Genomic DNA, 13,282 nt, shown 5'->3' on the forward strand with positions numbered 1-13,282 from the left:
TTTGTTTTTTGTTTCATTTTCCCCCATGTTCCCTGCAGGCTTTTTGATAATTTAAGACTTTTGCTTTCCAAGAGTACAGGGTTCAGAGAGGTGCATGGTCATATGTTTGATGACTGTTCCCTCCACAGAACCCTGAGGAGGGACTGTCTCCAGGCTCCTGCTGTGTCCTGTATATTTCTCTCAATCACCTGGTGGAAAGGAAATGCATACTCCCCTTATGTCTGGGTCTTTGAGCTATCTGAGACCTACACCTGGCCTTACCACTTTGCTAAAATGTTAACTGATTTATTTTTACCTGTTTCCATGGAAGCTGGTATCTGTTCCTCCTGTGCTCAGCTGAAAGTGAGCAGTTTGCATGTCCCAGCTCTCCTTGAAGAGGCTTGTCCTTCTTTCAATTCAGATTACGTGTTCACCTTGCAGCATCAGCTCCCTGATGCATTATTAAGAAGTTGTGATTTTATAGATTCTCTAGTATTTCTTCTTGTTAAAGTGGGATTGCTGCTTTATTTTGAAGATTTTACCTCATAAGTGGAAGTGGAAGTCATCATAAGGTCTTTTTTTTTAAAGATTTATTTCTATTTACTCCCTTTCCCTTTCCCTTTCCCTTTCCCTTTCCCTTTCCCTTTCCCTTTCCCTTTCCCTTTCCCTTTCCCTTTCCCTTTCCCTTTCTTTTCCCCCTTGTGGCTTGCTTGCTGCCTGCTCTCTGTGTCCATTCACTGCACATTCTTCTGTGTCTGCTTGTCTTCTTTGTTGTGTCATCTTGCTGGGCCAGCTTCCTGTGGGCACAGGCCGCCAGCTTTCCACAGGCACAGTCCAGCTGGCCTTCACAATGAGGCCCTGGGATGTGAATTCAGGGCCTCCCAGATGGTAGATGGGAGCCCAATCAAAGGAGCCACAGCCACTTTCCATCATAAGTTATTTTTTAATTGTATGGGCCAACAATGGGTATATGGATACTAAGGTTTTTTAGGTTAGCTATCTCAGTTTGCCAGGGATGCTGTAACAAAGTATCATAGACTAGTTGGTATAAACAACAGTAATTTATTGGCTCCCAATTTTGGAGACAGGAAGTCCAAAATCAAGGTTTCGGTAAGAAGATGCTTTCTCTGAAGTCTGTAGTAACCTGGTGGTGTCGTGCAGGCAATCCATAAGTCTATACCTGCCTCTGTCATGTGGTCATTGCTCTCCACCTCTGTCTCCTTGTAATGAGTTTGAAATTCCCTCTGCTTATGAGGACTGCAGTGACACTGGATGAGATCCACCCTTACTCAATGTGGCACCAACCTTAACTAATCACGTCTTCAAGATCCTCTTTACAAATAGGATCACGTCCAAAGTCCTAGGGACTAAGGCTTGAGCATCTCTTTGTTGAGACATGATTCAATCCGTAACATTACCGTGGAGAAACTTATTCTTGAACGATCATTGTTAAAAGAAATTATCTATCTATCTAATTATACCCACATAACTTTAAAGTAGTGATATAGTTTTTATTATACCTATGAAAAATACCAGAAGATTAGGAAAATAAATTAATTAGCAGGGAAATCTTACCCAGTTTGGATGTGTTTCCAATTTAGAGTTTGCTTGAATAGAAACTCTTCATTCTGATTTTATATATAGCAATGCATGTTTACTAATCATATTTTTATTTTAAGAACTTCTTTGTTAAATTGGACAATTGTTGTGAGTTTATATTCTTTACTAAATCACTAGAGATAGTTAATTTCTGAGATAGGAGTGAGCCATCGAATACCACCCTCTATTGGCATCTATTCAAAATCAATGTCATAAAACATATCAGTTTATTTTACCTCAAGGGAAAGCTTGCAGCAATTATTCAAACCTGTTTTAGTGATAATGATTGGCAGTGATTCACATGGCACCAATACAATTCTAAATGTGGAAGCATTTTTATTTTACTCCCTTTAATAGCTTTTTTTCTGTTAACATTTACTACTGGCAAATGCAATAGAAAAGTATACTGTACAGTTTAAATCCCAGGTATCTTACAAAGCAGTCTAGCAGGCAGACAGTTTCCAATGTGGAAACCATGTCTAGGCCTTGGCCCTCACATATAAAAGACTCTACAGACGGATCAGAACATGAAACAAAATCTGTGACAATGTCAGTTTCATATCCAAAAGAAGACAGAAATAGGAAGGAAGGAGAAGGAACATGGAAGGATGGTTGGAGGAAGGAAGGAAAAGAGGGAGGGAGGGAAGGGGAAGGAATAGGAGAGGAGGGGAGGAAAAGAAAAGAAGAAAAGGTAAAGAAAAGTAAAAAATATTGCAGTAGCAAATTTACACTATATTTATTCTGAGAAAAGGAGGAATTTGAATCAGTGATTTGTAGTTGTGAGAGAAAATTAGAAATAAAGTAAATATTACTTGTTTGTATTGAAAGCTATTCCTTTACAGTGTAGGATTAAATGAAAAACATTTTTCACTTTTTTAGCATGTTTATAATTTGTAATTACTGTAATTAGTTAAAATGATTTCTTATCATTATCAAGCATATGAAATATTTTACTATATCATTGCTGACTTCATTCACAATTCAAAAATTTTGCAGATATTAATTCATTCAGAGCATTCTGAAATATAGTGTTAATATGTCAAGTAAAAGTTCCTTAAAACTGATTAAGCCTTTCACATGTGCATTTGTGTAATTGATAGATATGTAGTAAACAAACATTATATACCATGAATAGATAGATAAGATCTTATTCAAAAGGTATATAGTTAAATGATTAACAAAATGATTACCTAGACTTTTTAAAAACTTGATAACCTGTTTGCTTTCCAGAAAGTATTTGATGCAACTTAAAATAAATATTATGTATACAAAAATACAATTATTTTAAGGAAATAAAAGTTTTACAAAGACAACCAAACTAAAGAGGAGGATATAAATATTTCTAGCCTCCTAGATTAATAAGCATTAAATTTAGCTTTGAATCTTCTTTCCATAAACCTTTTTAAAAAATGAAATAGCAATTAAGTAAACTCTTTACTTGTGCTATTTTCTACATGGTATTTGTCACTTGTGAGGGAGGTAGTCTTCAAACAAAGATTTTCTGAAAAATACAGAAATGTCTTTCCATGACAATCATTCATCAATTTTTGATAAAAAGTTGGAAATATGATATACTTCACATTAATTTTTTCAGGGGGATGTTTAAATCAGCCAATAGAAAATTATTAAAATCACATTACTTGAAGATGTCCTTTTAAAATTCCTTTTCTCCATACTTGTTTTCAGTAATTTAAAAGGCACTTTTTTTTAACTCGATTAACAATTTAAACTTTATTAAGAAGCTTTATCAAAACCCACCCTAGTAGTCAAATCCTGTTACAACTTAAAGGGGAATTTCCAATGTTTTTATTGGCAGTGGAATTTTGAACTGAACATCACTGAAGTAAATGGTCCACTGGGCTGGGCCTTTGGACTTTTTGGTTATATGGCCTCTGCTGTAAAGGTGTGTTGCTCTAACTGGATTTGACCTCTTCCATGTAAGAAAATCTAAAGTTTAAATGCAAAGCATTTTTTTGCTAAGTTCTTCATGGCTGTTAGCACTGCCCAACTTGTTCTCATGCTTACGATTGACAGTTCACAGTGGAATCAAGGTGAATTCATGGGAGTAGAGGAGAGATACAGTTAGGCAAGTCTTGTAAGGAGCTTCAAGCATTCTCCACTATCAGTATCGTCTGCCGTGCTCTCTAAGCGCCCGTGTGGGCTCTCGGCCGCCTGTGCTCTCCTGTCCGGGAAGAGGCTGCTGCCGCCGCGGGCGCCGCTGTTACTGCGGTGAAGCCGCTCGGCCCAGGCCGCGGTAGCGCCCAGCCCGGATTTCGGGCTCCACGTGCGGCTAGACCCGAGCGGACCTAAAAAGAACAACGGGATCAAAGCAGCCCGCGCAGGAGAGCAGGACAGCGGTTTCGGCAGCTCAGGATCCACCCCTGCGACAACGTGGACCAGCTCCATGAAGTGGCGGCCGCTGCCTGCCCGTGCTCATACTCACCAGCACACACACAGACCCAAACACACGGGCCGCCCAGAGTTCTTAGCTAAAATGGACTACTTGCAATTTCCTTTGTGTGCTAGTCTCAAAACAGGCGTGTGAAAGCATCCAAAGGAGGATTAAATATCTGGAAAATGACTTAACTGTTTTAAAATGAAAAGTACTAAATATCTTAATAGTATATTATTTTAACTGAATATTGACCACCTAGGTTAGCCTTCTATGATTACAATAATCCTTATAAATACATGTAGAATATTAATATATTTCAATACACTTTACTATTACATTAACAGTATTAGTGAAATTTCTCATTTTGAATGATGAGTGGAAATAAATTGATAGGTAATGAGAGGTTGGACAAGACTGAGCTTCAATGGACTTTTGAATATGCTTACAGAAAATTTCCTTCAGTGATACCCAGAAATGACAGCTCAGAATGTTGCACAAATTGGATGCTCTCTAAATGAGTGTTCTCTCGATGGTATAATTAACATATCTTCCTAATCACCTTGTGTTAAACTGCTTTTTATATATAGTTCTACACTGATTATTCAATGATTGAGAATGTTTTCTCTAAGCGTTTTTAATTTTAAAAATTTTGTTAAGATGCTCTTTTAACTGTGATTTGATGAGCAAAGAATATATTCCTGCTTCCTATTCCAACTGCCTTTGATCAAGTCATGTCTCCCTCCTTCCCTACTTGTTTGAGACATACTAAGGACAATGGGAACCTGTAAAATATTGTCTTCTATCTCACACCAAAGAGATCTTTATAGGAATGTGAATTTTCTCTTACAAGATAATTTTAGGCATTCAATGTTAACTTTTCTGACAGGAGAATCCAGGTTTATATGGTGCCGACTCCAATATAAGACTAATATCCTGGGATATTTGGACATTTTAACTGGTATTAAATTTAAGTGAAGGGTGCTATATAAATTACTTCATAGTTTTTCATTTTACTTTCTTCTAAAATAAAGGGATTATCACAAAGCTTCTCCATTGTTCTTAACAATCTGATAGTCTTTAGAATTTCAATAATTAATAGATCTGAGAAAGGTATACCTTTCTCAGATCTATTAATTATTGAAATTCTTATTATTGAATTTCAGATCTTGTGGACAGTCAACTATTCTGTCTGCACTTATTTAAAAGGCATCGAAAACTTTAAACATACTAATTGGCTGCTCTGTCATTACTTGAGAGAACTGTCAATCATTAAATAAATTCTGCTGCTTCTTACTTTGAGAGTTTCCCACATGAAAAGGAGTTTGATTTCAAACTTATAGTTGTCATTTATGGAGCTTCCTCTTGTGACTCATGGGAGAGCACTTTATGTTTGTTGTTTACCATGTGGAGCAGCTTTCACAGCAGTGTGCACGTGTACTTTTTATTTCATCTCCTCCTACCCAGCATCAAAAAAAAAAATGAATTTTGGGTATCCTTGCTTCATCACCAATTATTTGGACACCTCTTATATAGCCATGATCCATCTTCTAGACTGTGAGTATTATAGATAGAGTAGTGAGAAGAGCAAAACAGTTCTGGTCTCTGATTAGGTGGAATTTACATTTCAGTGATGGAGCAAAATAAGAAAACACCTAAGTAACCATGATGGTAACAGATTGTGATAAACACTTTTCAGTAAATAAACAGTTCTGAGATGTAGATAACTGTGCTGACTCTACTTTAGAATGGAAGTATTCTTTCAAAGAAGGGTGAAAAAAATATGCCCTGGTGAGCCACACAAAGACCTAGAGGAAAGCATCCTATTCAAAGGGAACTGCCAGCTTAGAGACTGTGGGTGGGAATGAGCCTACCTGGCATATTCATGAAACAAACCAGAAGTCGAGAATAAGTGGAGCGGTACGAGCAGTTAGAAAAGAGCCATGAAATGAGCTTGAAAATTAGGTATAAGTATATGTTGAAGGACTTTGTAGTCAGGATTTTATTCTCAGGGCAAGTGAAAAGCTTTAAAGGGTTTTAGTCAGGGAAGTAAGACATGATCTGGTTTCTATTTTAAACAGATTACTTGGGTAATTGAGTAGAGAACAGTATGGAGATTGGCAAGAAGAAAAACCTTGGTCAGGCAGCCAGAGCAGTAGTCCAGATCAAAGATTATATAGCTATGACCACACAGGGGAAAACAGATGGATTTGAAATGCAAATGGGAGGTAGAAGTAACAGGAGGTGATGATAGGGTAAGAGAACAAGGAAAAGTGGGGAATAAGAACCCGAGAGTTTTGCTGTGAAATTTTTATTTGATTGGAAAAATTGATTTGATTGCTGTCTGCCAAGATATGGGAGGAAAGAGGGATACTTAAAAATATTTTCTCCAAAGAGTCCATTCTGACCTTCATAAATACATTCTGATTTCTGAAAATATATATTCAATTATTTTCCTATGAGGGTGTAAGGTAAAAAATTTTCTTTCAGTTTTAATTTTTATACATATTCAAAATATTTTGTTTTTTTATTTTTTAGGAATCACATGATTTCATGATTAAAACATTGAAGTGGTGGGGTCAATAAAGATTGCTGATGAAATAAAACATCTTTTAAATATTTTTATTGTGGCAATTTATATACAGCATAAAATTTCTCATTTTAACTGGTTTCAAATACACACTTCAGGGGTTTTAATGACATCCACAATGTTTGTGCTACCATCACCAAAATCCATTACCAAAAATTTTCCACCACCCCCAACAGAAGCTCTGTACCCATTAAGCATTCCCTACACTCATCCCTGCTCCGGACACCCTGTAATCCACTTTCTGTCTCCATGAATCTGCATATTCTGGTTATTTCATATAAGTGGATCACACAGTATTTGTCCCTTTATGTCTGGCTTATTTCGTTCAAGATGATACCTTTAAGGTTTGTCCACACGTAACGTGTATCAGAACTCCATTCCTTTTTAACAGTGCATTAATATTCCATTATACCTATACCACATTTTGTTTATCTGTTCATCTGTTGATGGACGCTTAGGTTGTTTTCACCTTTTGTCTATTGTGAATAATGCTGCTATGGACATTGGTTACACATTTCTGTTGTAGTCCTTGTATTCAATTGTTGTGGGTATACATCTCAAAATGAAATTGCCAGGTCATGTGGTAATTCAAAATTTAACTCTCTTAGGAACTCAAAACCATTTTCCACAGAGCTGCACCATTTTGCTTCCACCAACAATGAAAGCATCTCCATATCCTTGCCAATACTTGCTGTTTTCTGCTTTAAAAAAAAATGATTCTATTAATTGTAAGAGTGTAAAGTGACATCCCATTGTGATTTGGACTTGCATTTCCTTGGGATGAGGGCTAGCAATCTTGGGTGGTTATATAAAACCTTTTCTGTTTCTTCTTTTTTTTTTTTAATGAATGAGAAAATCTTCTTTGGATATGCTTGTTTAGTACAATCTTATTTTAGATCATAGGATTTCAAAAGTATTTTACACTATATATAAAGCACTTGCCTCGATCATTTTGCCTACTAAAATCGTGGAAAATATCATACTCACCTCAATAAAATGAGGCAAATGCAAGAAAAGGAAAGGGGAATAATAAAATGTTCTCTCTTTTATTTTAATCTCTTGCCTTAATCTTTTGGAGATAAATAGGGAACATTTGAGAATAAGTCATTCCAAACTTCTAAATACTTACATGGCAGGAGCTGAGCTGAGCTGAGAGAGCTGAGCTGCGCCCCAGTTGTTGAAGGTGGTCGATTAAAACAAGCAAAGTCAAAGTGGGAGTGAAAAAGGAAGCTGTGATTGTGTGAGCAAGAGGTTAGCCCTGGGAGAAAGCGTCAGCTCCCGTTCCATTTTCCCCGTGAAACCAGCGCCACCTGGCGGGAACCGGGTGGATCAGCTCAGGTGTGAGGATTCCCCGTGAGCCGCAGGAAAGGCTCCCGCAGTGGCGCAGAGCTGGGGGCTGGGTGAGCAGGCTGGGTGAGGAAAAGTACTGAACACTGAGGCACAGAGGAGAAAATGTCCTCAAGATCTCCCCATCCTCTTCCACCCGTCCTAAGGAGGTCTCAGAGAAAGACTTTGGGCTGGAATTTAGATGTGAGTATGAGCAGCACCTGCCACCGGGCAACTTTTTGCAGAGACAAAAATATTTCAGAAACTTTTTTTCTGAATCCTTTAAAAATTTTAATCGGTTTTGACATGAGAGAAATTTTCTTGATTTTAAGCAAAATTCTAGCAAGGATTTATTAAATTAAGGTGATTCTGAATAAATAATTCATTGAATACTTAAATATCCTGTATTATCGGTCAGTAGGCCATTACCAGTGTTTTCTTCAAAAGAAAGGTTAAATGAGATAATGATTAAAATAGTATTTTAATAGAAGTTATAAGCAAGAACAGAGTTTTAAAAACTTTATGGAAATTATCCTTTTGGGTCCTAAACCCCAAAGAGAACTTTTTTAAAGTTCAAATATTAATTTTTAAATTGCAAATTGACAATTATGTTTCAAAATATTGGCTGATACCAAAGTTCTGCATGTTTTCTGGATTCCATGTATCATCTCTGTTTTTATTTCCAGGAGAAACATTGTCTTTGGCTATGTCAAATCAAATTCTGATCAGATTCAGTGCAGAAAATGATGAATAAGCCAGGGGATTCCATTTTGTTTCTGCATTTTACTTTGGCATTTTCATAATATAGCACATACCACTACTTCCAGGCAAAGTACTAGAATCATCTGCGTTGCATTTTTATGGTATTTAGGGAATTTAAGGTGTTTATATATTTGTAATAAAAATTATTTAATAAAATATTGAATAGTTCTCTGACATTTAAATATTATATTTCTATTACAAAGACAATAATATCCCATTTACCTGGCACTATAAGGAAACAGGTATTGATCAAATTACCTTTGTGCAGTATTTCACATTTTCAAAATGATTCCAATTATATTATTTGATCTAATTAAATAACGTTCATAATATAGTTTGTGGCTGTTTTAGGTTTCAGCAGTTTTTTTTTTTTTTTTTGGTATCAAGGCCAGGGATTGGACCTGGGACCTTGCATTTGGCAGCCAGCACTCAACCACTGAGCCACATTGGCTCCCCTGAGTTGGTTTTTCCTTTACTTGTTGTTTTGTTCTTTTGTTTTTAGGAGGCATCGGAAACTGAACCTGGAACCTCCTATGTGTGAGGAAAGCACTCAACCACTTGAGTCACACCTACTCCCTTAATAATCATTTTAGTGAAAATACAATTAAAATTTCATCAAGGCAATTTAACAAAAACGAGTAACATACTTCTATCACCCTAACTAAATACCCATTTACTCTGTTTGTGATCTATTAGCCTTTGGCACTTCTACACACCTTTATACTTATTGTTGGATTTGGAGTTTATTCAAAATGTTTGAGATTGCTCAAAGATCATTTTCTGGAAAGCAAGGAAGTTTATTTTGACTTTATCTTGTATATTTGTTAGACAAACTAAAAAAAAGTACCGTAGAAACTCTTCATAAATTTTCAGAAGCCCAGAGTATGGTTTTGAATATGACTTGTAATGGGTACACAGGTTGAGATTTGAAAGACATTGCCATCTTCTGAGGTAAACACTGTGTTAAAAAATAAGAAATAATACTTAATTTAACTAGGCCTCTAATTTGAAGCTAGAGATGTTACTGGATGTGTTTGAATATATTTTTGTCGAAAGCAGAGGCTATTTTCTATTTAGTAAACCTTCTCCAGGGAACATTCTTGAAAGCATTATGTTTCTTCATAAAATTGTGGAGAATATAATCAGTCATATCATTTATAAATAATTCCTGATAATCTCACTTGCAAAATCCATTCAAAATATATCATTATTAAAACTCTTCAGTGTTTGGCAATGAGATGACTTAAAGAATAATGAAGAGAGTGAGAAATGTTTGAACATGTGAGTAAGGTGAAAAAATGTCTTTAATCCAAATTAAATAGTGACTCATGATGATACTGAATTAAAATCAGTTTTAATTAAATTTAATTAAAATGCAGTTATTCTAAATGGCACTTTTGGTTAAAAAGTAAATAATCACACCAGTATTAAAAAGTGGACTCTCTTTAGAGAGAGGACAGTTTAACAGATCCACCTCTTAGGGTTCCTAATTTTTTTCAGATGAAATCTATAGTACTTTGCCAAGAGCAGGCTCCCAAATCAAAGTAAGGCTATGTGACACATAAAAAGAAAAAAAGATCGGATCACTTAGTTTAAGTACATTGGTATTGTTAAAGGCATTTCTCCTTCGAAAGGTGCTTCTTTCAATTTCAGGTAGAGATTGGAAAAGCCATCTGGTAATCAGATAAAGTATCTAATACAAATGACCCAAAGTCTATTCTATCCTCAAATGTTATCTTCAAAAGGCACACTTTAAAAAATTATGTTTCCTCTTTTAAGGCAATATATTGTCACTACCATATATAAAATGAAGAAAAGTAGAAAGAAAAAAGAGATCACATTAAAATAATATGTTTTACTTGTATTTTAGAAAATATGACTACAACATTCCCGAAATCACATAACATTCCAGTGTCACTCTCTTTCTTGACTTGTTTCTACCACTGAGGTTATACAAAAATTGATGTCTTTTATCTAAGCCAAATCCTTTGAAGCTAAACAACTAAAATTGTGAATGCAGTTTATTTTATTTTATTTTATTTTTAAGATTTATTTATTTATTTATTTTTCTCCCCTTCCCCCCCACCCCAGTTGTCTGTTCTCTGTGTCTATTTGCTGTGTCTTCTTCTTTGTTCACTTCTGTTGCTGTCAGCAGCACAGGAATCTCTGTTTCTTTTTGCTGCATCATCTTGTTGTGTCAGCTCTCTGTGTGTGTGGCACCATTCCTGGGCAGGCTGCACTTTCTTTTGCGCTGGGTGGCTCTCCTTACGGGGTGAACTCCTTGTGCCTGGGGCTCCCCTATGTGGGGGACACCCCTGCGTGGCATGGCACTCCTTGCGCGCATCAGCACTGCACATGGGCCAGCTCCACACGTGTCAAGGAGGCCCGGGGTTTGAACCGCAGACCTCCCATGTGGTAGATGGACGCCCTAACCACTGGGCCAAGTCCGTTTCCCATGAATGCAATTTATAAGTCTCTCAACAGCAACTGGGAAGATTTTTCAATACAAATGAAAAGTCAAATTGAACATTGCTTCCTGACAGGTAGTAGTTATAGTGAAGACTTGAAATTCTTTGAATTCTTTCATGAAAATTTTTCTGAACAGTGTTTGCATATACTGCTTACAGCCTGATTTTTTCACATTATCCATGCTTAAAATTGCACAAGGGTTTTATGAATTCTGTTGTTATGGGATGTCTAACTCTTGTTAACAGTTAGTTCCAGCATGACCAGCTGTTAGTGTCTTCTGTGAAAAATAAGTGTTGCATGTGAAAAAATTTATACATGACTCCAGGTCTAGAAAGGTCAGATTCTCAAGCCCTCTGTCCCCTACTTCTCTATGACATCTGGTTCTACACCTGGGGAAACATTCATGATATTACCCTGTCTGAGAACTTTTGAAGAAATGGGAAGTATAGAGGCTTTCTAATGTAGTACTTTAATAGCTTATACTTTGCTGTTTCTTTCTCCCCCTTTTTTACTAAGTAGTAAAAAGTGAGTTAACATGGGATGACTTCCTAATAGAATGCTTTCCACCAGTGGGGAGTCTTGTTTGTTCATTTTCTGGACGCTGGGTAAAGACTACTCATGGGATACTTTCCACTCTGAAGGGGACGAAGCCTACAGGAGTCACATGCCCTGATTATGGAAAGAGTGGTGTGGAGACTGGGGAAATGGCCTTATGTTACCAATATAGTTCAGTGACAACTTGGCACCTTCTGTAACTTGTGGCTCAGGTCTCAATCACGCTAGCTCAACTTCATCCAATTCTGAATCAGCAGCCTTGGGCCTCAGCTTGGTGAAAGGCAAATAGTACATAAAAACAAAGCTATGGTTTGATTCTTTGCTGAAAAAAATCTAATTTTCTTCCTTATGAAATGTGAGTTATTCTGTCATTCCAGTTCTGAATCAGTATAACTGTTTTCATACATAAACATCTCTGAAGACAGAATGGAGGAATACATTTTTAATTCAAACTTTATTTCAAATTTAAAAAAAAAACAGTAAAAGGAAACTCAACAAGTTATTGAAGCAATACTCCTAAAAAGTTCTATCTAGGCACTTTTTTCTCACAATTCTTGCTATTATATTGTCAATATTTTCAAGCAGCTTTTTAGATTTCCCTTTAGACATCAAGTAGGAAGTTTTCCTTGGCCCTGTTATGCAGCTCCTGAGGAAAACTCACTCCACTTTGTAAGCCCTCTAGCCCTTTCATTGTCTGCCCGATACTTGAAGAACCTGAAATCACTAGATACTGTTGTAGAGTTTTAATTATCTTTGCCATTCCAAAGAAAACAAGTAGTGGAATTGCACCTAGTCAATGTATTCTTAGATCAATGAGAGAGTAAGAAATCGCACAGATTCTAAATTGCTTATATAAATGCCTTAGAAAATTGGCATATAGGAGACCCACTTACCATTTCTTGGTAAGTCCACCAAAGTCAATGTTTCTTCCAGTACTGAAATGGACTTTTGATTCTATTCTAGAAAGCAAGTACATTGCATTTGTAGCAATTTTTCTATTCTGCCATAAACACATGTCTTTTAAACTGAGACTCAACCTGGCGTGGTGATATATGTGGCAACAGAGTTCATCTGAGATGGTTTCATTTCCTGCTTACTCAAACCACATGGTAAGTTATGGAAGGATAGTTAAAAATCACCTATCTTCTCCTTCCCTCACCCCAACTATGGCACCTGTTTGAATGTGTCTAGGTTAAACTTGGTGGCTGACAATGTCTCATCAAAATCCTATTACTTTTTCTTATATTTATGCCTGTTTCCACACACAGTCTGTTTTAGATATTTGTTTTGATGTAGAAGCCAATACTTTGAGTTTTCTCAAAATAATTCATTCACACTAAAATTAATAAACCTTGAAGATTTTACTGACCATTTCAAGGCCTAAAGGAAGCCATTGTTTCATATCATGTTTTCCCGCAGTTCACAGCTTAGAAATGTCAATTGGCTTTGTCTCTGTCTTTCCAAGGCATGCTTGCTGGGTGACCAACTCTCCTCAATTCTCTCCATCCTCACCTGAAACAGCATGTTGCTTCTGAGCCTTCCCAAGGATATTTTCCCAGACTAACTCATTCATGATATTCCTATTTCAGGAATTTTCTATTGTTAAGACT

The sequence above is a fragment of the Dasypus novemcinctus genome, chromosome 23, assembly GCF_030445035.2.
Source record: "Dasypus novemcinctus isolate mDasNov1 chromosome 23, mDasNov1.1.hap2, whole genome shotgun sequence".
Classification (NCBI taxonomy): domain Eukaryota; kingdom Metazoa; phylum Chordata; class Mammalia; order Cingulata; family Dasypodidae; genus Dasypus; species Dasypus novemcinctus.